Here is a 17,901-nt window from a genome sequence, read left to right on the forward strand (position 1 = left end):
ATCACTTTTTTCTGCACTTTTAAGATTTCCCCACCCCCGACATACCTCAGACAAACAGAAGGTGGAGTCACCCAACTGGTTTATCTCATGATTTTGATTTTAAAGACGCCATTAACTTTGGAACCCAGCAGGGGAGAAATAGTGGCACAGCAAATTTGAAATAGTGATGCAATAAAAATAAAAAATAAAAAGGTTCTATATGAACCCACAAGGCCAAAGCTTGTGGTTTTAACATTTGCACGGTGTTTTGTATACACCTGTTCTCTCCTGGAAGTCCTCTGTAGTGGAGTAGCCATGAATTTTTTAAGATGAAAGCAAAATTTAAAACCAAATTGGAGTGTTCCTCTTCAGTCAGAACAGCCAATGAATTTCAAGGGAAGCCAAGACAGTTGGCTAGCAACATTTCATGAATGGGGTGAGATTGTTCATTCCTACTTCATAAACACCATGGGCTCCTCCAGATTACCATTTTGTTATTAAGCATTCATCCTGATTTGCTCAGCCAGTGGACATAGGTCTTCCTGTTAGTCATTCATTTATCCTAAACCTTTCAGTGTTCCCCTCATCACTTTCCTAACAGCAAAAGGTCATTTTGCAAAAAAGTGGGTTTCTTGTGCCAGGATAACAGAGGGTCTGGCCTGGCCCACTGATGAGGGGAGGCAGCAGAAGTCTAAGAAGCGGCACCCAGCTCACCTCTCCCACCCATTCGCCCCACCACCCCTGCCGCCAGCAGAGAGCCATCATCAGCAGGGTGTGCAAGATCGCACTGAAATTTCACAAGATCTCACTGAGCACTTGAGATCTTGTGAGATTTCAGCGAGACCTTGTGAGATTTCAGCAAAAGCCAGCATCGTCATGCCACACAGGTGAGAGATGTGGGAATGTTCAGGGAGGTAGGAGAGGATATATTGTTTAATAATAACCTTCCCAACTTGTGTTAGCAAGTTCTATAATTTAGCAGAGTAACATTCCCCTTTTAAACTTACGCAGTGGATAAGTTGTTGACAGGCTTGCTTTAGCCTCTAAAATAAGTTTCCTGGTAATTCCCCTTTATTCCCTCCTCAAAAGAATAGACACGACAAAGTCTTGTATAAAAGGTATAAAATAGTTTACTCACACATTCTGTTCACAGATGGATCCCCGAAGGCAGACTTAAGTTACAAAATATATACACTTGGAATCTATCCCATAAGGAGATAGTTCCTTTGTCCTCCCTTGGCTGGAATCCAAGAGAGCATCTTTGGCTAAGCAGATGTTGCTTCTTCAAGGAATGGAGTCAGAGAGAGAGATGGCTGCTTGCACTGTGCTATTTTGTTACCTGCACAGGTAAAGGCAACACCCACCTCTGGTCACATGTAGAGGAAGTTTGTCCCAGCCCAGGAGGAAACAGGAAGTTTAGCTACTGGCTGGACAAACATCCCTCTCTAGGACTGTTGTATTTGACTGCTCTGTGTTTCACATCCTACAAGAGAGGCACCAGCAGTGGGGCACCAGCACACCCCTGCTTTGTGGGGGTTGGACCCTCACAATTCTATGACCCCCCTTTCACCTCAAGTGGTGAAATGGGACAAAGCACCCTTGCAAAGGACTTTGGTCTGCTTTAATTGTCCAAACCTAAATTTCCGGTATGCACTTGAAACCTTAACCCTTTCTGCAAAAGAATCTGGAGGAGACCTGGATAAATTGGTTGCTGTTGCTTTGCTTTGATAGCATATTTCCTCAGATCACCTGATTGGAAAACCTCATTGTTCCTGGTAGGTCAGATGATCAGCGATGTGCTGTGCTCCAAATAAACATATGTTCACAACATCCTCATGCCTCTCACCATCCTGGGGAAAAGCGTGGAACACCGAGGCTCCACATTGTGTTGAAATTTGTTCCCAGAAAGTAATGAGTGGACAATGTCAGAGATTCCCCCTCCCAAATAAATATGTACAACTTTCCTAAAAGAGGATAGGCCAGCCATTGCTCCCCAAAGTTCCCTATGCATATATATGTGAGCCCAGGGGAATTTTGGGCAGCGCTCATAATGTGAAGAGGGTAGAAATACCGTTGTGTGACTCCATCCTCACTTCTGTGTTGTTGTTATTGTGTTGTTTTATTTTATTTTATTTTAAAAAAAAAACAAGGATTGATTCCACTCTTTGTAGAATTTAGTTCGTGTTTCTTTTTTTCTCTAAAGAAAATAACAGTACCTACCTTTGGATTCCATGCTATCGCATAGATTTCTGTCTGTCCAGATCTTTTGCTCTCTGTCTTTATTCTCCCCCTCCCCACCCTACGGAGAGGCAAATGAGGGGATCAAGATTGAGGAAGCAAAGCTCTTCCGTTCCAAATGACCCTGATTCCATTCCCCCTCCCGCTGTTCCTTAGACAGCTGGAAGGACAAGTCTTATTCTGTCCATCAACCTCATCGCTTCAATGTCTGCGTTTAAAATACCTCTGCCATGAGCCTCTGGAATTCCTGCTATTATAGGTCCAAAGAGACTAAGCTGCTTTAGAGGAGAGAGATGGAGGGAGGCGAGACCCACCCCAAAGGTGGATCAGATAACAACCGCTGCTGTCTCCTCCTCTTAACAAGTGTTTTACTCAGCGTGAAAAACACCCCCCTGAGACTCCTTTTCCGAAGGTGAATAGTCCTTGTTGCTCTTCCTGCTCTCCTCGTGACTATTTAAAGGCTGCTCATGTGTCACATAGGATCAGACCACCTCTGAAGATACATTGGGCTGCTCTTGACACCCAGACAGATTGAACACACACACACATACACAAAGAACCGTGTGTTAACATACGGGTGATTTATTGCTGCGGCTTCAACTTTAAGCTGAGAACCATCTCTGTAAAATAGGGATTCCCCCCCCCCCCCCCGCCCAGTGAGACTGACCTAGGGTCCCTTCCAACTCTACAATTCTATGTGCAAATAACGATCCGGTCACAGTTTCTTTGTTTGCCTGATCAAGGACTGTATACAAGCATGCACTTTGGCAAAGAAGGATAAAACTTGATGCAGCAGTACGGAATCAGTTCTGCAGGAAAACAATCTGCGTTATGTGACATGCATACATTATGCAAATCTCTCTCCACTTCACATGGTTTATTCTGCTTTTTAAGGAAGGGGTCTTATATGTTTTTTTTCTGTACAGTGGTACCTCAGGTTACATACGCTTCAGGTTACATACGCTTCAGGTTACAGACTCTGCTAACCCAGAAATAGTGCTTCAGGTTACAAACTTTGCTTCAGGATGAGAACAGAAATTGTGCTCCGGCAGCGCGGCAGCAGCAGGAGGCCCCATTAGCTAAAGTGGTGCTTCAGGTTAAGAACAGTTTCAGGTTAAGAACAGACCTCCAGAACGAATTAAGTACTTAACCCGAGGTACCACTGTACTCCTGTTGGTCGTGGTGAAGGAGCTCTAGAGAGCACTGAAGCAAAGCCAGTGGGAACTTTGACTCCTGAAGCCCCTCTGGCTCTTGAGATTTTAACAGGTGTTTCCCGCACACTTGTAAACCCATCATTCCATCTGTAAGGAGTAGAAACCTGAGTGCAGGCTGAGAGCAGGATTTGGTTCCCTGTCCTGCTCAGTCGTAGCCTGGGACTGGTGTAAACAGCTCCAGCTCCGATGGAGAGTCACTTTGCTGCCTTTACACCAAGGGCTCAAGGGAAGGAATATTCAACCCTGCGAAGCATACTTCTGCCAGCTTCCCAAATGCAATCCGTAGGATGCTCATATGCCTTTGAATCGCCTGCTGCAGCAGAACAGAGCATAAGAAGAAGAGCCTGCAGGATCAGGCCTATGGCCCATTAAGTCCAGCATCCTGTTCTCACAGGAGCTAACCAGGTGCAGTGGCGTAGCGTGGGTTGTCAGCACCCGGGGCAAGGCAAGTAATTTGCGCCTCCTAACCCGTGGATTTGCGCCCCCTAACCCGTGGATTTGCGCCCCCTAACCCTAACCCCCAGATGTTGCGCCCGGTGCAGCCGGCCCTCCCTGCACCCCCCATGCTACGCCACTGACCAGGTGCTTGCAGAAAAGCGGCACGCAATGCCTGAGCGGTTCCCAACAACTGGTATTCAGAAGCAACCTTAAATACTCCTCTGTTTGCATTACGATTGCCCTTTTCATAACCTTTTCCAGCTTCTTTTTTAGGAGAGGCGACCAGAGCTGTCAGGAGATAAGGAGGAAGTAAGGCAACCCTTTCCCTACCGAGTTCCATCATCTGCCCCTCTTGCAGATACTGTATTTTTCGCTCTATAAGACGCACCAGACCACAAGACGCACCTAGTTTTTGGAGGAGGAAAACAAGAAAAAAAATATTCTGAATCACAGAAGCCAGAACAGCAAGAGGGATCGCTGCGCAGTAAAAGCAGCAATCCCTCTTGCTGTTCTGGCTTCTGGGATAGCTGCGCAGCCTGCATTCGCTCCCTAAGATGCACACACATTTCCCTTTAATTTTTAGGAGGGAAAAAGTGAGTCATAGAGCAAAAAATACGGTAATTAAGGTGTCTGGAAAAGAATTGGGAAGTGGGAGCAGTCGGCGGCTGCCTTTTCCCCCTGCTGTACTGAGTAAATTCAGATGCATTGTATTCTCTAGACTGCAAACCTGGCAAACCAATTCTGAGTCCTCAGAGGTTAGAAGGGAAAGGATGAGACCCAGTGGAGGAAGGTGGGACATCTACAGCTTTTCAATATGTAATCGAAGGTGATGTGTTTTTATATTATTCTTTCTCTTAAAGAAGAACAGAACAGCCAGCGGAAATGCCCAACTCTACTCAGATACAACTAAGTGCAGGACCAATTCACACGTACGTTTGCTCTGTGATTTCTAGTCATGGTTCTGATAGGTTTGGGGTTTTTTACTGTTCCATTACTTTCCTCGGGAAAAAACCCTGTTCACTGCTGAATTGGAACAAACGCCAGTCAGTTTTTCTGTGGGCTGATGTTTGTTTTAATTCAGACAAACAATAGTGTGGGCGATCCCTTAGTGACTACACTCTATAACAATAATACAGTCGTACCTTGGTTCTCAAACTTGATCCATTCTGGAAGTCTGCTCCAAAACCAAAGCGTTCCAAAACCAAGGAGCGCTTTCTCATAGAAAGTAATCCAAAATGGATTAATCCATTCCAGACTTTTAAAAACAACCCATAAAACAGCCATTTAAGATGAATTTTACTATCTAATGAGACTATTGATCCATAAAATGAAACCAATAATCAATGTACTGTACTATAAAATAAATAAAACAGTATTGTAGATGATAAAAATGAAAATTATTATTATTTTCTTGCCTGCACTGATGATAGTCATTGTTTGGATGGGGGGCTTTTATCCATTTCCGCAGTCACACAATCAATCAATCAATCAATCAGTAGCTGAACACAGTTACAAAAACAAATTAACCAAAAAAGCCTCAAAAGCAAAAACACAAAATAAATAGCAAAAACAAAAGCACCAAACTTAATCCGTTCCAGAAGTCCATTTGACTTCTGAAATGTTCAAAAACCAAGGTGCAGCTTCTGACTGGTCCAGGCGCCCCGGAAACAATAGGCAACAGCTGCATCAGATGTTTGGCTTCTGAAAAACATTTGGAAATCGGAACACTTACTTCTGGGTTTTCGGTGTTTGGGAACCAAGGTGTTTGAGTACCAAGGCATTTGAGAACCAAAGTACCACTGTACAAAAAGATTAACTGGAAGACAACCTGGATGATGTCATCAGGAAGGGACAGCATTGTTAGTGAGTTATGATAAAGCACTTGGAAAAGCTGGGCATTTTAGGAAATGAAAAGAAAAGAAAGCTGGGACAGACCTGGCTCTTCCGAGCACCTTTTTACAAGAAGGCATTTGGAAATGAGACATAGGCTGTCATAGAATCTTAGCATGCCTAAGATTCAGGTTCAGTCCTTGACATTTCCAGGTAGGGTTGAGAGAGACCCATCTGAAACCCTAGATGGCCTCTGAGCTGGGTGGACCAATGGCCTGGCTCCATATAAGGCAGGGCTCTATAGTCCATGTTGCTTGCAATGCTTGCTTTTGCAGCAGGGTCAGGGATCTAGGTTCACAGTCATCACATCACACCTCCCTTGAGTCAAGATCTACAGTATACGTTCTCCCCTCTCTACTTTCCTTTTGGAAGTTAAATCATCCTAGTGCCATACATTCAACCCCAACTGGAATTTATGCTCAGTTGCACGAAAGAGAACGCAATTTGCTGTGACTTAGCACCTATAGGATTCATCAACCTGCCTGGAGGTCAACATGGAAGCAACTGAGGGTGTGGCCTACATTTGCTTGGCAATAGCATCGTGTTTCATCCCTCATCTCCTAGGCCTTGTGTGAAACCAGGGCCGATATGCAAGGTTAGGGCTGCGGCTGAGAAAGGAGGCTGCTGCAAATGTCCCACGGTGTCCACCATTTCCTTGATGGATGAAGGCATGATAAGTATTAGAGAGCAATGCATAGATCTTGAAACTGTGATGTTCACTTTGTTTATGGAAGGCACGTAAGTGTCATGTTTGGAGAGACATCCTAAACTTGGCAAAGTCCCATATTATACTAAAAGGTCTTTTGAAATGTCGGTAGAAGAAAACCCTCTGATGCTTTAAAAATAATAACAAATGTGAGATCTGCTTGATAATTAAAGGAAGCGATGTTCAAGAGCAATATACCTCTTCATACCAGGTGGTGGAGCAGATGACACAAGGATGGCTTTCTTGCATTCATGTCTTGGCTGTGAGCATCACAGAGGCATCTGTTTGGCAGCTTCTGCAGGAAAGAGAATTCTGGGCTCAATGGATGTTATTTGAGCTGATCCCTTTTGCTGTCTTGCAAGGAAAGTTGTTCCATGGACAATCATTAATTTGTGTGATTTTTATCATGTATTTATAATCCCTAACACTGTGTATGGAGAAAATGCGATTTATTTTATTTCCAGCAAGGCATTTTGGGCAATGAGCAGTGGTGCTGGTATCTGAAAGGCCTTTTTCCAAAACCCATGGTGAATCTGTGCAGCTTCTACATTTCAGTGGTGAAAGCATTTTATACAGACATTCAAAGTAAATAATTATGCATAAAACCTCACTGTGTTGTATAGGTAAAATGAATATCAGAAAACGGAACCAATCACCAAGTAAGCCTTAACAAATTTCCTTTTTTTTTATAAAAAAAAGAAAGGTTTGAAGTTGGGATGATCAGCTTCTGAATAACCGGTCCTTTAACAGCAATTTGATCTGCAGCGAGTGAAACATTTAACTCTGTGCCATTGAAAGCTTCATCAGCTGAATTTGGCAGATCGGACCTTTGCTAAGGCAAAGGGCAGGACTATGACTGCTTCTCCGTGTCCCCTGACCAACCGGCAGTCGTGTTTGCAATAATGGAACATACGCTTCAATCTTGTTACTCATACTAATATATTTAAGTTGCATACTGGCAATAGCAAAAAGCCATGTGGTCCATTTAGAGGTTGACTGCGAAATGGAAAAATAAATGTGCAAAACACTACCACCAACACACACTTAGGAAGTGTGAGTTTTCTCTCTCTTTCCTGAATGATGACAACCCCCCCTTTTTCTAACAGTGTCTCATTTCATACCAAGTTTAAAAAACAACACACTGTTCAGTGTTCCTATTAATAATGGATGAAAAGAGGTTTCCCTAAGCTTCTCCACCACTAAGAATATTGCAAATGACAATGATGCCATAATAAAGTACACACCTATGCTGGCTTGTAAACAACACGGTATGGTTTGGGGCCTTTTCTTTCTAAATTACTACAATACAATTGTGCTTCCAGTATGTGTTTATAGTTGTTGTTGTTGTTTAAAACCCGCATGTGCAAGTCACACATCTTAATCCTTGCAAGTGGGCATAGTATTGAGCTTTCCACAGGTGGACATTTGCTCCAATTCGGGGTGGGTTTTCCCAGGGAAAGTGGCAGGGCAAACGGAAAACTGCTCAGACCTGTGCTTACCAGGTGCAGGACAATCAAAGAGCGGGTGAACCCTTAGTCCAGGCTTCCTCTAACTCAGCCCTCCAGATGTTTTTGGCCTACAACTCCCATGATCCCTAGCTAGTAGGACCAGTGGTCAGGGATGATGGGAATTGTAGTCTCAAACATCTGGAGGGCCTACAGCTCCCATGATCCCTAGCTAGCAGGACCAGTGGTCAGGGATGATGGGAACTGTAGTCTCAAAACATCTGGAGGGCCGAGTTTGAGTAAGCCTGCCTTAGTCTATCACCCTATCCCTTTCCCTAGGGAATCCAAGGAAAATATTGTAGTCCCTCTCTTTCAAAATAAAACCAACTGTGAAAAATATACAGTGGTACTTTGGGTTACAAGGGACGCGGGTGGCGCTGTGGGTTAAACCACAGAGCCTAGGGCTTGCCGATCAGAAGGTCTGCAGTGCGAATCCCCGTGACGGGGTGAGCTCCCGTTGCTCGGTCGCTGCTCCTGCCAACCTAGCAGTTCGAAAGCACGTCAAAGTGCAAGTAGATAAATAGGTACCGCTCCGGCAGGAAGGTAAACGGCGTTTCCGTGCGCTGCTCTGGTTAGCCAGAAGCGGCTTAGTCATGCTGGCCACATGACCCAGAAGCTGGATGCAAGTTCCCTCGGCCAGTAAAGCAAGATGAGCACTGCAACCCCAGAGTCGGCCATGACTGGACCTAATGGTCAGGGGTCCCTTTACCCTGGGTTACAGATGCTTCAGGTTACAGACACTTCAGGTTACAGACTCTGCTAACCCAGAAATAGTACCTTGGGTTAAGAACTTTGCTTCAGGATGAGAACAGAAATCGTGCAGCGGTGGCAGCGGGAGGCCCCATTAGCTAAAGTGGTACCTCAGGTTAAGAACAGTTTCAGGTTAAGAACAGACCTCCAGAACGAATTAAGTTCTTAAACCGAGGTACCACTGTGTGTATTATTATTTTTCAAAGGTTTGTGGAAACACTAATTGAGGGGTGGGGAATAGAGAACATCATTGCACACTACTTTGAAAACATGTCCACCATAGCAGCTGCAACTTTAGATGACGTTATAGACAGAGGTGCCAACTTGTGAGGGACCTGTGGGACACACATCATGTGTGTGACATCCTGGCATTGAGTCAGGATGTCAGGAGGAGCTAAGGGGCAGAACTGAACATGGCGGCAGCAAAACTTCAACGGCTGGCAGCTCCTGCTGCTCCTGCTGCCGCCACCACCAGCCAGGGGTCGCTTCCCCCTCCTTCCCCTCTGTAGCAGGAGAGGAGGAGGGAAAGGACCTGGGCACTGAAACCACGCTTGGCTCCATGCTTGGCCCTGATTCTTTTGAACATTGCCCCCCCCAAAAAAAAATATTGGGGAGGCAAAGGGTTGTGGCCCCAGGCATTGGCCCCCCTGCACAAAGGTGTGTACAATTGCAAACTGCTATTTACAAAAGTGTGAAGGAAATGATAGGTTTACAAAATACAATTACCGTAGTTTGCTTCTTATATACATAAGATGGTTAAGTTCAGTCAAAGGCAAGTATAGGGTTGCGGCGCTCATCTCGCTTTCAGGCCGAGGGAGCCGGTGTTTGTCCACAGACAGCTTTCCGGGTCATGTGGTCAGCAGGACTAAACTGCTTCTGGTGCAACGGAACACCGTAACAGAAACCAGAGCTCACAGAAGCGCCGTTTACCTTCCCGCTGCAATGGTACCTATTTATCTACTTGCGCTGGCATGCTTTCGAACTGCTAGGTTGGCAGAAGGTGGGACAGAGCAACAGGAGCTCACTCCGTTGCAGGGATTCGAACTGCCCACCTTCCGATAAGCAAGCCCAAGAGGCTCAGTGGTTTAGACCACAGAACTCATGCAAGCATGCCCCACCCCTTGCATCTTTTGAGCTCCATGATCTCACACGGGTTGCATGACTTCTGTGGGAGCACGGCCAGGACGATGTGATTCCCAGTTTGGGGACTCAAGACATTGGAGGATATGCGACTGAACCTCTGCATGCAAAGCAGAATTAATTAGCCAATTAAAACTAATCGAAGTTTTAAATGCACAGGCTTTCTGCACCCCAGAGACACTGGCAAACATGCAATCTCTAGTTAGGTAATTACAGTGATGCCTCGCAAGATGAAAAGAATCCGTTCTGTGATTCTCTTCGTCTAGCGGTTTTTTCGTCTTGCGAAGGAAGCCCATTGACGGATTAGCGGATTAGCGCTATTAGCGGCTTTTAGCAGCTTTTAGCGGCTTTTAGCGGCTTATCTGCTGATCGGATCAGCTGATAAGCAGCTTAGAGGCTTAGAAAAAGGGAGGGGGAGGGGAAAAAACCAGCAGGAACTCGCAAGACATTGTCGTCTTGTGAAGCAAGCCCATAGGAAATTCGTTTTGCGAAGCACCTCCAAAACGGAAAACTCTTTCATCTAGCGAGTTTTCCGTCTTGCGAGGCATTCGTCTTGCGGGGCACCACTGTACTCATATCTCAGGCTGTGGCCTCAGCCCAGAACAAAACACAGGATATCATGAGACCATCTGGAACACTTTGTACACCACCTTGGATTCTGTGGAAGGAAGAAGGGATATAAATGCAATAAATAATTATTTTCACTTTCGTCATTTTCGCCTTTGATAGGAAAGGAGTTAATTTTCCAGACTTCAGTGCAACCTGGTGAGATTCTGCAGAAGAAGCAATATGACTCTTTCCCTTTTTCATCTTCATTTTCTTCCTCCAGGGTACAATTAAAGTATTGCTCCCTTAGCATTATTTTACCTGACTGCAGGTTTCTTTCCGGTGCTTTAGAATTCCGAAACCTAGCCTGACACTTTTGTGCCTCTCTTTGAAAGAGGAACACGGAAATCTTTTCCTAATTGGTACGTGCGTTACAAAGAAGTGCCATCTACACAATGCGTCCCTATGAAATCTCATTGGGCTGCAGAATAACAAGGCTCCTTTTTTCTGAAACTCTGCTATTAGGCTGGTCTGCCCTTGGCAGCAGATTTTTGAGGTACCATTAAACAGCAGGAAATTGGCTATCATTTAGTTTATTCTTACAGTTTGTTAAAACCAAGGAGAGGGAGCATTTGGCTTTTCTGCCTCAGGCACCAAAATGTCTTGAGCCAACTGAGATGAAAAAAGATGTACCATCTAACATAACAAAAGACCATTGGAGACAGAAAAGTTGAAGACTGCAACTGGGGAACAGAGGAAGACTGGAAGTGAAATGGATTGGGTGGTCTTAGGCAGGGGTCAGCAAACTTTTTCATCAACAACATCTTGAGGGGCAACGCTGACACCAAACCCTACATACTGTATTTTTCGCTCTATAAGACGCACCAGACCACAAGATGCACCTAGTTTTTGGAGGAGGAAAACAAGGAAAAAAATATTCTGAATCTCAGAAGCCAGAACAGCAAGAGGGATCGCTGCACAGTGAAAGCAGCAATCCCTCTTGCTGTTCTGGCTTCTGGGATAGCTGCACAGCCTCCATTCGCTCCATAAGACGCATACACATTTCCCCTTACTTTTTAGGAGGGGGAAAGTGAGTCTTATAGAGCAAAAAATATGGTACATTAAGCAAAATAGAAACATTGCCACCCGACCCCCCCATCTTCCCCCCTCCCCCCCCCAATGTCTCAACAAATGAAACTGATTTGTAAAAATGTTACATGGAAAAAATATGAGAGACATTACACATACTTCTGTAAAACAAGAAAATCTTTAATTAAAAAAACACACAAAAAAACTCGGCCCTCCAGGTGTTTTTGGCCTACAACTCCCATGATCCCTAGCTAGCAGGGCCAGGGATGATGGGAATTGTAGTCTCAAAACATCTGGAGGGCTGAGGTTGAGAAAGCCTGATCTAGGCAACACTGAGATGGACCCCAAGTCTCCGTGTATCAGGAAGCTTCTCGTTTCAGTGGCCTTTGGCTGCCTGTTGAGGGTGCTTAGCTGTGTCTTACACTTGTATATTTGAGTAAATAAATAAAAATGTTACAAAGCAAAAAAAAACCCAACAAAAATACAACATCTTGAGGGCACCAGGTTGGGAAAGGCTGGTGCAGAGATGGAACAATGGTTTGACTTGGTATATAAGGCAGCTTCATAGAAAACCAGATTCTGCCAAAGATGGACATTTATTTTGATCTAGCAGGTCTTACATCCTTAGGCTGTTTGGGAAACTGCAGTTACAACACGCATATTTGATATTACTGTAATGGGCTTTTCCCTCCTTTCGCATTAGCCGTAATGACCCTATCTCAGAACAGCTGCCATGGCAATTCAACGCATATGCACCCATCGCTGCAGCTTGCGGCTTCTGAATAGACACAAGGCAAACAACCATGGGATTTCATGTTGGGAATGTGGACCGTTTGATCTTTGAAGCCAGCTGGTGAAACGCTTCCATATTGTTGCAGGATATAGAATGCGCTCTGTCAGTCTTCAGACTTTGCCGACCTGGTGCCTTCCAGATGATGTTCAGTTCTGCAGCTGGCACCAGCCTCAGCCAGTGCCAAGTTGGTGAAGGCAGAGTTTGTGTATATTAGAGGAATGTGTGCAGGAAACTGCATATAGTAGCAGAGGCAACCTTTCCCAGTAGTGATGTATGGAAGTGGGAGCTGGACCATAAAGAAGGCTGATTGCCGAAGAATCGATGCTTTTGAATTATGGTGCTGGAGGAGCCTCTTGGGGTCTGAGAGCGGGTGATCTTCATAAAGGGGAGGGGGAGGGAAGAGAAGGGAAAGGAAAGGAAATAAAAGATCAGGCTGAGTTCAAATTAAAGGCCAGGTGGAATAGCTCTGTCTCACAGGCCCAGCGGAAGGAGGTTAAATCCTGAAGGGCCCTGGTCTCATGGGACAGAGCATTCCACTAGGTTGGAGCCATCACTGAGAAGGCCCTGGTCCTGGCAGTGGCGTAGCGTGGGTTGTCAGCACTCGGGGCAAGGCAAGTAATTTGCGCCCCCTAACCCGTGGATTTGCGCCCCCTAACCCCCAGATGTTGCGCCCGGTGCGGCCGGGCCCCCCCTGCACCCCCCACGCTACGCCACTGGGTCCTGGTGGAGGATAGTCTGACTTCCTTAGGGCCCAGGACCTCTAACCTAAAGATATATAGCAAAGGAACAAAGAGCATTCCTGGGAAGAGCATTGCATACCCTCTAACATTTCTCCAAGGAAAATAGAGACGTTGCTTCCAACATTTCTCCAAGGAAAATAGGAACGTCCAGTGCTATTTTTCTAGAAAAAGAGGTAGAAGAAGAGTTTGGATTTGATATCCCGCTTTATCTCTACCCTAGGGAGTCTCAAAGCGGCTAACATTCTCCTTTCCCTTCCTCCCGTCACGTAATCTGGGTAACTGGGTTCGCGTCTCCACTCCTCCACATGCAGCTGCTGGGTGACCTTGGGCCAGTCACACTTCTTTGAAGTCTCTCAGCCCCACTCACCTCACAGAGTGTTTGTTGTGGGGGAGGAAGGGAAAGGAGAATGTTAGCCGCTTTGAGACTCCTGAAGGGGAGTGAAAGGCGGGATATCAAATCCAAACTCTTCTTCTTCTTCTTCTTCTTCTCCCCCACAACAAACACTCTGTGAGGTGAGTGGGGCTGAGAGACTTCAAAGAAGTGTGACTGGCCCAAGGTCACCCAGCAGCTGCATGTGGAGGAGCGGAGGCGCGAACCCGGTTCCCCAGATTACGAGACTACCGCTCTTAACCACTACACCACACTGGCTCTCTCACCATGAATGTACCAGAACTCACCATGAATGCCTCTCCTGTTCTCTTATAATGACAATGGAGCCGACTCTGAGTTCTGGTGAGCTCAAGCTGGAAAAAAAAAGCCCTGGGCATTGCACAAGAGGGGAGCCACCGCAGAAAAGATCCCTTTTCTGGAGCTCTTGTGGAGGTAGCACATGAAGAAGAGCTTCAGAGGATGGTCACAGGATCTGGGCTGGTTTATATGGAGAGAGGTGATCCTTGAGGTATTGCAGTCCTGAGCCATTTAAGGCTTTATAGGTCAAAACTAGCACTTTGAATTGGGTCCAGAAACTAATTTTGTCACCAGGTGAAGACTTTTCTTTCCTCCCAGGTCTTTTAACAGTGCAATCATTTTCACAAATCTTACTGGCTCAGTGTTTCAGACACCATGATGTGTGCTGTATCCCTGCTGCACACTGTTACAGTATTAAGAAGTATGCAAATAAATAATAGGTAATAGATAAATATCAATAAGCAGATGAGGCGGCAAGCCAACCTCCCAGCCATCGTTTGCATTTCAGGGTGGAACTCCAAATGCAGATATTCCGAATAACTCAAGCGTCTCATCCTGGCATTTGCCGGTGTCTTCTAAGGTGAATCATTCTTGAAGCTGAACTCATTTTCAGAGCCAGCTGCAAAGAACAAGCAACAATCTGAACATGTACGGGGAGCCACAAACAGACACATTTGATGAAACAGAAGTGCTCTGGGAGGGGCTGCTGTACAAGGTTTTGCAAAACCCATGAACTGTGATCAAAAGCCTGAGCCGACGGAAGAGACTCTCCCGCTATCGCATTTATCCTCAAGGACAGATAGATTGCCAGGACTGCATTATTTAGGGATGCACAGAACCGAGAAAGCGATGAGGGATTCAGAACGGAGAACCTCCTCTCAACTCTGAAGGCGGCAATAATAAAAGAGCCTTGCAGGATTGTTTCTTTGAGAATCTTAAGTTGAAAATATATTGTCCTTTTCACGCTTGCAAGACTTTGCTCCCCTAAGGTTACATTTAACTTTAATGGAACCAGGTTCTGGAAGGGTGGGGCTCAGGATCCAGGGTCCCAAATCACTAGCAGGGATGAATGAATCTGTCAGTTTCTCATTTTCATGCCTTCCCCCCAAGTCTTAAGGTCAGTTCTCCACATATCTGCGTCAGGTTGCAATTCTTTTCCTCGTGAAATTTCGTGAGCATTTTATTGCAAATTTTTCCTGATATACACATTTTTGCATGGACTTTTTCCAAGTATGCATGTTTTGGCAAGCAATTTTTCCTCATATGTTGCAGTTTCCTATGTTGCCTCTGCTTGTTGTTGTTTAGTCATGTCCGACTCTTCGTGACCCCATGGGCCAGAGAACGCCAGGCACTCCTGTCTTCTACTGCCTCCCGCAGTTTGGTCAAACTCATGTTTGTAGCTTTGAGAACACTGTCCAACCATCTCATCCTCTGTCGTCCCCTTCTCCTTGTGCCTTCCATCTTTCCCAACATCAGGGTCTTTTCCAGGGAGTCTTCTCTTCTCATGAGGTGGCCAAAGTATTGGAGCCTCAGCTTCAGGATCTGTCCTTCCAGTGAGCACTCAGGGCTGATTTCCTTCAGAATGGATAGGTTTGATCTTCTTGCAGTCCATGGGACTCTCAAGAGTCTCCTCCAGCACCATAATTCAAAAGCATCCATTCTTCAGCGATCAGCCTTCTTTATGGTCCAGCTCTTACTTCCGTACATCACTACTGGCAAAACCATAGCTTTAACTATACGGACCTTTGTTGGCAAGGTGATGTCTCTACTTGGGGAACCTTATTTATTTATTCATAAAGGGTATTTACAGACTTCCCTCTCAGAAAACGTCAGGGTGGAGTAGCACAGCATCGTAAAAATCTTTTAAAAACCCATTCAAAACAATCGTTCTGTATTGACCAGCTACTCCAGAAAGATTTCAAACTGCACGGACCAGAATTTATGGTGCAGGTAGATAGATATATGTGGGAGGAAGCAATCTTCTGGGTGACATCACAAAGAGCTCAGATCGTGAACTGAATCAGCATATCGGATGGTACAAGAGAGATGTAAGAAACACAGCTGTCGTTTCCTCCTTTTTTTGACTGATGCAGAGAGGCTTCTAATGGATATAGATCAGGAGTATGCAGCCTAAGGCTCAGGGACCAGATGCGGCCCAATTGCTTTCTCAATCCGGCCCGTGGACAGTCCGGGGATCAGTGTGTTTTGCCATGAGTGGAATGTGTGCTTTTATTTAAAATGCATCTCTGGGTTATTTGTGGGGCCTGCCTGGTGTTTTTACATGCGTAGAATGTGTGCTTTTATTTAAAATGCATCTATGGGTTATTTGTTCGTTCATAGGAATTCGTTCATTTTTTCCCTTCAAAATATAGTCCGGCCCCCCCACATGGTTTGAGGGACAGTGGACCGGCTCATGGCTGAAAAAGATTGCTGACCGCTGATATAGATGTTTGCTTGCTGCTCCAACTGTGCTCAACATATGCTTCTTGTCCTTATAGCATCATTTTCCATGTGACCTATTTTTCTCTTTGCTAAGACTAGAATTCTGGAGTTAAATGCTGGTTCTGAACCACCAGTGCAAATACACCCCCCCCCCTCGGAGCACTGTGTGGCTGTAACTAAAAACCTACCACAAAAGGTGGCCCTTTTCCTAAGCTTGTTAGTTACCTTACATCTAGCCTTCATGGGGCTTTCTCCCATATTTTTGAAGAAACACTTCCAGCGTGAGTTACACTAATAATAGGAAGAGAAAGCTACAAGAGAGAAAGTCACATCAGGTTATCCTCGCCACATGCTTCCAGACCATCAGACGGTAAGAGAAAAATCTCTCCGGTACTGATCAGGCAGGGCGAAGATTCAACTTGCTCCTTAGGGAACCTCTTGGGAAGGCAAATGGTGAATGCTGTCACTCAGTAGAGCTCCTTGAGACTTTGAAATTAGATTGTTGAACGGTTATGCACTGGTCCTGAGAGATCTGCACTGGCTCCCAGTACATTTCCGAGCACAATTCAAAGTGTTGGTGCTGACCTTTAAAGCCCTAAACGGCCTCGGTCCTGTATACCTGAAGGAGCATCTCCACCCCCATCCTTCTGCCCGGACACTGAGATCCAGCACCGAGGGCCTTCTGGCGGTTCCCTCATTGCGAGAAATGAGGTTACAGGGAACCACACAGTGGGCCTTGTCATTAGTGGTGCCCGCCCCGTGGAACGCCCTTCCTTCAGATGTGAAGGAAATAAGTAGCTATCTTATCTTTAAAAGACATCTGAAGGCAGCCCTGTTCAGGGAAGTTTTTAATATTTAATGCTGTATTGTTTTTAACACTCGATTGGAAGCCGCCCAGTGGGCTGGGGAAACTCAGCCAGATGGGCGGGGTATAAATAATAAATTATTATTATTATTATTATTATTATTATTATTATTATTATTATGCTGGAAGAGCACTGTGTGTGAGACTTCTGATGGCCCCTCCAGGAAGTTTGCATCTGGCGAACAAAGCTGGCCCTACCATTAGACAGGCTGCCTCCTAGAGATAGCAGATCTGGGGAATAATTGAAGCAGGGGTGCCAACTTGAATAAAATAGGTAAAGGGACCCCTGACCATTAGGTCCAGTTGTGGCCGGCTCTGGGGTTGCGGTGCTCATCTTGCTGTAGTGGCCGAGGGAGCCGGAGTACAGCTTCCGGGTCATGTGGCCAGCATGACTAAGCCACTTCTGGTGAACCAGAGCAGCGCATGGAAACACCATTTACCTTCCTGCCAGAGCGGTACCTATTTATCTACTTGCACTCTGACGTGCTTTTGAACTGCTAGGTTGGAAGGAGCAGCGACCGAGCAATAGGAGCTCACCCCATCGCAGGGATTCAAACCGCCAACCTTCTGATCGGCAAGTCCTAGGCTCTGTGGTTTAACCCACAGCACCACCCGTGTCCCAAATACTGCCCCACATAATCACATGCCATGGCACACATACATTTGAATGGCAATGCCCATCAGCTTTGGGGGCCCCTGGGCCCCTCAAATATTTAATTGGGGGAGGCAAAGGCCCCTAGGAGTTGGTGGGTGACTTGCGTTATCTGCTGTTATGTACTGCATTTTTGTTTTGTTTCACTAGAATCCCTGTAATGGTGTTTAAAGGTTTAAGACCAGAGTGCATTGGATCTCTTCATTGTTAAAACATACATACGTCG

This window comes from Podarcis liolepis (genome assembly GCF_965112155.1).
Source record: "Podarcis liolepis genome assembly, chromosome: 9".
Classification (NCBI taxonomy): domain Eukaryota; kingdom Metazoa; phylum Chordata; class Lepidosauria; order Squamata; family Lacertidae; genus Podarcis; species Podarcis liolepis.